Source organism: Orycteropus afer, unplaced genomic scaffold (genome assembly GCF_000298275.1).
Source record: "Orycteropus afer afer isolate SDZICR_OR568_19922 unplaced genomic scaffold, OryAfe1.0 scaffold00064, whole genome shotgun sequence".
NCBI classification, from domain to species: domain Eukaryota; kingdom Metazoa; phylum Chordata; class Mammalia; order Tubulidentata; family Orycteropodidae; genus Orycteropus; species Orycteropus afer.
This window is the reverse complement of record NW_006921651.1, coordinates 11,881,506-11,891,310: the sequence shown is the minus strand read 5'-3', so window position 1 is coordinate 11,891,310 and position 9,805 is coordinate 11,881,506. Positions and strand designations below refer to the sequence as shown.

Sequence of the window (9,805 nt, the reverse complement as noted above, 5' to 3'; positions counted from 1 at the left end):
TCTCATCCTCAATGCTGCCATATTGGTCACTCACATTTGGTACATTGCCCTTCTCTTCACCCAAATCAATATTTATCTCTATCTATCTAACAGCATTCCTTCCCTTCCCCTCCCACCCCTGGTAACCAACAAAGAAAATGTCCTCCAATATATAAACCTTTCTAAACTTTTACAATCGCTTGTCTCATTTTAAAGATCGGATAATCTAGCACCCAGGTTTTCATAATATTGTGTTCTATGTTAGGACTTTCATTGTATTCCTAGAAATTTTGGCTGAGTAGCATTACTATGCTCAGATATGTATAAAGAAACAATTTCCACCTACATTCTTACTAGTATATTGATGTTGATGTTGTTGTTGTTAGGTGTCATTGAGTCATCTCCAACTCATAGCGACCCTATGCACAGCAGAATAAAACACTGCCTGGTCCCATGCCAGCTTTGCAATCCCTGCTATACTTGAGCCCATCACTGAAGCTATTGTGTCAATCCATCTTGTTGAGACCCTTCCCCTCTTTTATCGACCCTCCACCTTACCAAGCATGATATCCTTCTCCAGGGCATTGTCCCTTCTGACAACATGACCAAAGTAGGTGAGACAAACAAAGTCTGGCTATTCTCGCTTCCAAGGAGAATTCCCCCTGTGCTTCCTTTAGGACAGATTTGTTCTTTTAGCAGTCCATGGTACTTTCAGCATTCTTTGCCAGCACCACATCTCAAAAGCATCAATTCTTCTTTGGTCTTTTTTATTCATTGTCCAGCTCTCATATGCATATGAGGCAATTGAAAATATCATGGCTTGTGTCAGGTGCACCTTAGTCCTCAAGGAAACATCTTTGCTCCTCATCACTTGAAAGAGGTCCTTTGTAGCCAACTTGCCCAGTGCTATACGTCGTCTGATGTCCTGACTGCTGCTTCCATTCGTGTTGATTGTAGAACCAAGAAATGTGAAGTCTTTGACAACTTCAATCTTTTCTCCATTTACCATGATGCTGCTTACAGGTCCAGTTGTTAGAATTTTTGTTTTCTTTATATTGAGGTGTAATCCATACTCCAGACTGTATTCTTCAATCGTCATTAGTAAGTGCTTCAAGTCATCCTTGCTTTCAGCAAGTAAAGTTGTGTTGTCAACATATCACAGGTTGTTAATGAGCCTTCCTTCTATCGTGATGCCACATTCTTCTTCATGTAGTCCAGTTTCTCTGATTATTTGCTCAGCATATAGATTGAATAAGTATGGTGAAAGGATACAACCCTGACGTACTCCTTTCTTGATTTAAAACCCTGCAGTGTCCCCTTGTCCTGTTCGAATGACAGCCTCCTGGTTTATGTACAGGTTCCTCATGAGTACAATGAAGTGTTTGTTCTGGAATTCCCACTCTTCTCAATGTTATCTACAATTTGTTATGATCCACACAATCAAATGCTTTTGCATAGTCAAAAAAACACAAGTAAATATCTTTCTGGTATTCTTTGCCTTGAGCCAAGATCCATCTAACATCAGCAATGATATCCCTTGTTCCACATCCTCTTCTGAATCCAGCCTGCACCTCTGGAAGTTCTGCACCTCTGGAAGTTCTCTGTCAATATAGTGCTACAACCGCTTTTGAATTATCTTCAGTAAGATTTTACTTGGGTGCGATATTAATGATATTGTTTGATAATTTCCACATTCTGTAGGATCACCTTTCTTTGGAATGAACACAAATATGGATCTCTTCCAGTCAGCTGGCCAGGTAGTTGTCTTCCAAATCTCTTGGGCATAACCAAATGAGTGCCTCCAGTGGGATATCTGTTTGTTGAAACATCTCAGTGGGTATTCTGTCAGTTCCTGGAGCCTTGTTCTTTGCCAATTCCTTCGGTGCAGCTTTGACTTCTTCCTTCAATGCCATTGGTTCTTGAACATATGCCACCTCCTGAAATGGATGAAGATTGACCAGTTCTTTTTGGTACAGTAACTCTGTATATTCCTTCCATCTTCTTTTGATGCTTCCTGCATCATTCAATATTTTGCCCATAGAATCTTTCAATATTGCAACTTGAGGCTTAAATTTTTTCCTCAGTTCTGTGTTCTTCCCTTTTGGTTTTCTAACTTCAGGTTTTTGCACATTTCATTATAGTAATTGGCTTTGGCTGCTCAAGCTGCTCTTTGAAATCTTCTGTTCAGCTCTTTTATCTCGTCATTTCTTCTATTTCCTTTGGCTACTCTCTGCTCAAGGGCAAGCTTCAGAGTCTCTTCCGTCATCCATTTTGGTATTTTCTTTTTTTCTCATCTTTTTAATGACCTCTTGCTTTCTTAGGATGATGTTCTTGATGTCATCCCACAATTTTTCTGGTTTTTGGTCATTTGTGTTAAATGCATCAAATCTATTCTTTAGATGGTCTCTAAATTCAGGAAGGATATATTCAAGATCATATTTTGGCTCTTAGTGACTTGTATTAATTGTCTTTAACTACAAGTTGAACTTGCTCTGTTTCACAATCAGCTTCTGGCTTTGTTTTGGCTGAAGATATTGAGCTTTTCCATCGCCTCTTGCCACAAATGTAGTCAGTCTGATTCCTGTGTATTTCATCTGGTGAAGTCCATGTGTCTAGCCGCCTTTTGTGTTGCTGAAAAATGTATTTGCAATGAATAAGTCATTGGTCTTGCAAAATTCTATCATGCGGTCTCCAGAGTTATTTTTGTTACCAAGGCTAAGTTTTCCTACTACCGGTGATTCTTCTTTGTTTCCAAATTTTGCATTCCGGTCACCAATGATAATTAATACATCTTGATTGCACATTTGGTCAATTTAAGACTGTAGAAGTTGATAAAAATCTTCAATTTCCTCTTATTGATGGTAGTTTATTTTTAGGGCAAATCACTTGGCAGAAGGAATAACAAATATTTGTGGTTGCCTTGGGAACTCAGCTTCTAGTTATTACTGGTTATGGAAAGGAGGAACAGATTTTTCAAAATGAGATCTGGAGATGGGGCAATTTGGAGACCAAGTAATAAGACAGCAAGAGGGCTTGGGAGGAGATAGAAGATCTGTGCAAAAATCGGGTCCCTAGTTCATATTTTTTCCTTTTGTCTGTTTCTTGTTACTATAGCCTGCCTTCCTGAGGGAGAAATGTAGTGGGACACTTTATATAACCAAATAATTCTCTGTTCAGCATTTTTTTTTTTAGATGGGAAAGTTCAGGGTACCAATGACCACGTGCCAAATTGTCCATAAAACAGGTATCAAATGGAAGAAACACTGAAGCCAGGAGGTTCAGCTTCTTGCATTCCTGAATCTTTCTTGGAACAGCCTGGCATGTGTGATGTCTAAAGATGTAGCACTAGGTCATGAATATAAGTTCTTTAGAATACATGAACTTCACGGAGCCACTGAAATTGTCTTATGTGGCACAAAATGGGCATGGTGGCAGCATCTTTCTCTGACCTCTTCTAACTTCATGATGGGGAGACAGAATCACTATCAGCAACCCAAGACTGATTACTATGAGGAGGAAGTCAGGCATGCCACCACCCTGTAATCTTTTGACCAGTTCTGACACCAGCCTACCAACCCGCCCCTCCCATGGCACTCTCTTCTACTCTGCTGGATTCTATAATTCACTGCAAAGGCCACACAGACTTCATAGACAATACTCAGGATCATGAAGTAACAATTTATGATTCAGGCTCAAGATAGCCTCCCCTTGGCCATGCCCTCAGGCACACTTCTTTTTGACCCTTGACCTCTTGGCCTGGCCTCTGCCTTGGGCAAGTGTTACAAAGCTCTTTTAGCTCTGCTGATAGATGCCAAAAGGCATGCAGCTTTCTCGCTCGTGGGCCCAGCTGCTGTCTCATGCAGGTCTCTCAATTCTGCTGCCTCTGCTGCCGCCATCTCTCTGCCAAGGAGGTCCAGTGCAGGGATTTTGGGTTGAAGGAAGCGTTCAACTCCACCTCTGGCTCTTCTCTCTTGACGGCAGTGAGAACCTCCACTTCTGCCTCTGGAGACCTCATTTTAAGCCTAGTGAGATGATAAAACTGACCAATCCCCATATTAGGGTTCCATATACCTTATTTGCATGGTCCCATCCACACAAGGCACATACCCTATTTGCTTTACTAACAAGCTGTCTAATCCCTTTGGTGGACCACAAGTACCTCACATTTACATAGTCCCACTCCTCGGAAGGAAGGTTGGGCAATCCTACTTCCGTAGTGATACTGCCTCGGAAACCCGAAGGAGGGGTCGCTATGAGTCGGGTTTGACTCAACGGCACGTAACAACATAACAACAACCCAGTCATCTGGTGAGTGCCACAAAGACCATGGCTAGAAGAACCATAACATGTAATTCACTGTACCATGCATAACTTGCTGCCAGCATTTCCAGCACTGACTCTCACCAGCAGCTCCTTGCCATGACCAAGCTCAGAAACATGGGGCCTCTGGTGTCTCATGTAGAAAATGGTGCTAAGTGGAGGGTGTGAAAGCCTGGGTAAAAGACATTGAGTTTGTTCCTCAGTGTCCCCAAGACTTGAGAGACTCAGGAAATTGGAGTTCTAGAAGCAGATAGCTAGCTCTGTGGCCTTCTGAGTTGCATACTGCATCTGTCTTGCTGTTCCCCTTGAAAATAGCTGAAGTACTCATAGAGTAGTCAGGTCCTGTTGGAAAGCACTTCTTGGATGTATAGGAGAGCTCTAGTGGTGTAGTGCCTAAGGGATTTGACTGCTAACCAGAAAGCTGGTGGTTCAAACCTACCAGCCACCCCTCGGAAGGAAGACTGGGCAATCTACTTCCGTAGAGGAGATGTTGTTGTTAGGTGCCATTAAGTTCTCTCCAACTATGAAGCGACCCTATGTACAACAGAACAAAATGCTGCTCAGTCCTGTGCCAGCCTCATGATCCCTGCCATACCTGAGCCCATCACTGCAGCCACCATGTCAGTCCATCTTGTTGAAGGCCTTCCCCTCTTTCACTGACCCTCCACTTTACCAAGCATGACATCCTTCTCCAGAGAATGGTCCCTTCCGACAACATGACCAAAGTAGGTGAGATTAAGTCTGGCCATTCTCGCTTCCAAGGAGCATTCCCGCTGCATTTGTTAGTTCTTTTAGCAGTGCCCATGGTACTTTCAGCATTCTTTGCCAACACCACAACTCAAAAGCCTCAACTCTTCTTTGGTCTTCTTTTTCATTGTCCAGTTCTCACATATGAGGCGATTGAAAATACCATGGCTTGGGTTAGGCACATCTTAATCTTCAAGGAGTTATCTTTGCTCTTCAGCACTTGAAAGAGGTCTTTTGCAACAGATTTTCCCAATGCAATGCATCTTTTGATGTCTTGACTGCTGCTTCCATTGGCATTGATTGTAGAACCAAGCACTATGAGGTCTTTGACAACTTCAATCTTTTCTCCATCTATTGTGATGCTGCTTATTGGTCCAGTTGTGAGAATTTTTGTTTTCTTTATATTGAGGTATAACCCATACTGCAGACTGTAGTCTTTAATATTCATCAGTAAGTGCTCCAAGTCATCCTCTCTTTCAGCAAGCAAAGTTGTGTCATCTGTGAATCTCAAGTTGTTAATGAGCCTTCCTCCAATCCTGATGCCACATTCTTCTTCATATACTCCAGGTGTTTGGATTATTGGCTCAGCATACAGATTGAATAAGTATGGTGAAAGGATACAACCCTGACACACTCCCTTCCTGATTTGAAACCATGCCATATCCCCTTGTTCTGTTCGAACAACAGCCTCCTGGTCTATATGCAGGTTCCTCATGAGTACAATGAAGTGTTCTGGAATTCCCATTCTTCTCAATGTTCACCACGATTTGTTATGATCCACACAATTGAATGCCTTTGCATAGTCAATAAAACATAAGTAAACATCTTTCTGGTATTCTTTGCTTTGAGCCAAGATCCATCTGACATCAGTTACAGATGTAGAGACACAGCCTCGGAAACCCAAGGAGTGGTAGCTCTTAGTCGGGATCGACTTGACGGCAGTGAGTTTGGTTTGGTTTTGGTTCTAGGACTTATTACTTCTTCCTCTGGCATCAGGAGACAATGGAGAAAGAGAACAGAATTAACTGTTGGGGAAAGAAGTAGAGCTGGAGGCTGAGAGTGGGTGCAGGATTCAACATTAGAGTCTACAAGGCAGAAGTTTTTTCACTCCTAGAGCTACCACCATTCTGCTCCAGTGGGCCAAGACGATGCTAGTCCTGTATTACAGGGTGTCTTAGTCTTAGTCTTCTGTCCTAGGGCTGACAGAACACAATACCTGAAGTTGGTGGCTTTAAAGAATGGTAGTGTACTTTTTCAGAGTTCAGAATGATAGAAGTCTGAATTGAGCATCATCTCTAAGGGAAGGTCCTTCTTGTCTCAGCTTCTAGTAGCTGCCAGTAATTCTTGATGTTTCTGGACTTGTAGATGCATCTGTCTCACTTGGCCCCTTATATGAAAGATATGGGATCTGTCTCTTTCTGTTTTTACTTAGGCAGGTAGCTTCTTTAAGTGTCAGTTTTCCCACCTGGAAAATGTAGTGTATTAGTCCTTAATTTTCAGCTTTGTTATGAGTATTTATTTTATTATTATTATTATTATTATTATTTTAAAGGGAGCGGGAGCTCTAGTGGTGTTGTGGTTAAGACATTTGGCTGCTAACCAAAAGGTGGGTGCTTTGAACCCACCAGCTGTTTCATGGAAGAAAAATGGGGCAGTCCGCTCCTGTAAAGATTTACAGCCTTGGAAACCCAATGGGGGTCTCTCTGAGTTGAAATTGAATGGATGGCAGTGAGTTTGGTTTTATTTTGGATGAGGATTAAAAGAGATGCTCAGTAGTAGTTGCTGGAACAACCTATTGTGGCCATGATCATAATGTCACAGGACATGAAGATCAGCCACAAAAATCAACCTAGCAATTGATGAGGAAGGAACCACTTGTGGCAACTTTTGGCAGGAGGTGACTGTGTAAACTGGTCGGCACTTGGTAAGAGGAAGTCGAGAGGGGAGAAGAGAGAAGAGTTAAGTGAGTATTAGCTAATCCCCATAATGAAATCCCAGTTATTCAAAACATGGAATTCCCAGAGTTAAGCAGGTGTGTGTTCAAATTCTGGCTTTGTACTTACTATGTGTGTGACCTTGAGTGAGCTACTTTTTGAGCCGAAGTTTCCTCAAGTGTAAAATAGGATAATGATATCTTTGTGTCATGAGGAATTCATGAAATGAATAATGCATATCAAGTGCTTAGCACAGTACCTGGTACCTAGCAAGCACATAGCAAATAGTGATGGGGATGATCATCAAGGTAACATTTTTGCCCCAGAGGCCTGTAATGCTGTTCTTTCCATCTGAGAAGTGGGGGGGAGGGGGGAGGAGAGACAGGGTAGATGCTTGATAAAACTGGGTGCTGGTCAAGTAGATTTGTTTATCTGCGGGCCTAATTTCTGAGCTGCTTTTCTACCTCCTGATCCCTTATGTTCTCCAACCCTACCACCCGGCGCCTCGGTGCTACCTAAAGACCTTTGCTCCCAACTCCCAAGGGACGGTTTGTGCCTCTCCTTTCCAAGAATACCTCCAAACTCCTGTTATTTCAGTTCACCTTTGTCACAGTTAGGTTTTAGAAAAGCTGTCCATCTCAATTATTCACCCCAAGGTGTGAAGGACCATGGATGTAGTCCCCTTCCACCTTTAATAGGGGATTTCATTTTAATTTTCCTAAGTTGGAAATGAGTAAGCAAGAAGTAGTAGGGAATGGCGTGCATTTGGAGCCCAAGAACTTCCATATTGCCCTGATAAAAAGCCTGGAGGAGGGAGGAAGGCTCAGCAGGAGATGGGGGAGTCATGGGATCCCTAGAAGTCTTACTGTATCCTTCTTCTTTGCCTGAGAAAATGAACCCTTATTCTAGAACCTGAGGCCAATGTTTGTTCCCTAAAGAAAGTGGACAACTCAGGGTTGGAATGATAACCCAACAAACTGAGCTTGTCCCTAGATTCTGGCTCCCACACCCACCCTTGGCTCCTAAAATACAAAATCCAGTGAGGAAAACATTAGCAAATGTTGAAATGACAGGAATCCTCCCATTTACCCTGGTCTTTTCTTTTGTGAGAAAAAGACAAACCTTGAAAATTTGGGGAATGTAGATTTTTTTTTTTTTTAATTTTCAGCATAGTTTTCAAATATAAGAAGTCTCTGGTTACATGGGGATTGCGCATCCACATAGTTGATTTTATATACTGATGACAAATGGACTTATGGTCTTGTGAGCCATAATCATTGTCATCACAATTAGCATAATCTTTGTGGCTTAGGGTTCATATGGCAGCTTCTTATACATTATCTGATTTAATTTAATCTTCTTACCAACCCTGTCAAGTAGGCATTACAATACTCATTTCACAGCTGAGGAGACCAAAGCTTTGAACCAGTTTAGTCATGGCCAATGAAGGAAAATTTTAAAATTTGGATGATTGCAATGATAACCAGAATGGGAAAAAATATGGGTCAAAGCCCTGGAATAGAAGACTTGGGAAAGGTATAGGGAGGCCTTTCAGGAGCCTGATAAGTAACACTGGGTAATTGCCAGGACTGCGGAGAGTGACACACATTCAAAGGCACACAGTCATCTACCATGTTTGAGCAGAACACTCTTGTTTCCAACTCTGCCAGTCAAGATAATTTGGTTGCTATGCAGTGCACACACTGCCCTTGTTTTCTAAGAGGGAGATTGTTTCTAGCACACTTTGACTCATAATTTTTCCTGTTCTGGTTATTGTTTTATTATACCCACATTTTAAAAAACTGGGTCCCTTCCAAGGTCAGTTTGCTGGCCATGACCAAAACCAGGCTGAACTGATTCAAAACCATGGAAGACAAAAAGCTGAAATCCCAGAGTTAGTGACCTCTCAGTTTTGTTTTTTGCTTTAGGTAATGAGCTAAAGACATTACTATAAGAAAGTACAAGGCTATAAACTTTGTTCTTCTAATGTGAAGCTAACAAAAAATTTTAATTTCCAAAAAAAAAGTAAGAGAGGAAAAAGGGAGAATAAATCTATGATTCACTGACATAACTTTTAGGGAAATTTGATATATTCCAAGCTTCATTTTTGTCATCTTAATTTGTTTCAAACCAAAGTTTAACCTATTAAAATAAACAGGCTTTCCCACTCTACATAAACACATCCAAAGGCTTGGAAAGATATGCCTCCTAGTTGGAATAGGGCAATGAAGACTATTTTTTCTCTCTCTCTCTTTTATGGCTGTTTTAGGAGAGGAAAGAATGTTAAAGATATTGTTTGTTTGCATGAAAGTACAGAAGTTTGAGATTGGAAACTCCATGGAAGGCTCTGAGTGAACATAAAAAAGAAACGGACTTTGTTCTGTAAGATAAACCACCTCAGTTAAGTGGAGGCTCTGGGTAGTGTTTGGTGTTTCTATTACAAATTACAAAGCTGTGACAGAATCAAAATAGACCAATGATGGAGCATTTAACTGAAAAATGGATGTGTACCTGTTTTGGTTACCTAATGCCTCTCTGACAGGAATATATCACAAATGGTATGGCTTGAACAAACAGGAGTTTATTCTTTCACAGTTTGGAGTCTTTAAGTCTGAGTTCAAAGTGCCAGGTTCAGGGACTGCGTGAAAGCCCCTCAACCTTGGGCTTCAGCTCTGCCTCCTGCTCCTGGCCCCCTGAAGCTAGAGGCTTTTCTTCATTCAGGCAGCTGCTGGCTGCCGAAGCTGACAAGCCCAAGTAAAAAGTCACAGTCCTGATGTTACCGAACCACACGGCAGGCCATTAATTCAAGTCCATTGAAAGTCCCA

General features: G+C 41.7%; 1 protein-coding gene across 1 annotated transcript in view; it reads left to right on the top strand.

Annotated features, from left to right (window-relative positions):
• The window catches only part of ENTPD1 (ectonucleoside triphosphate diphosphohydrolase 1), a 216,676-nt gene that overhangs the window by 66,059 nt on the left and 140,812 nt on the right, over nucleotides 1-9,805 (top strand).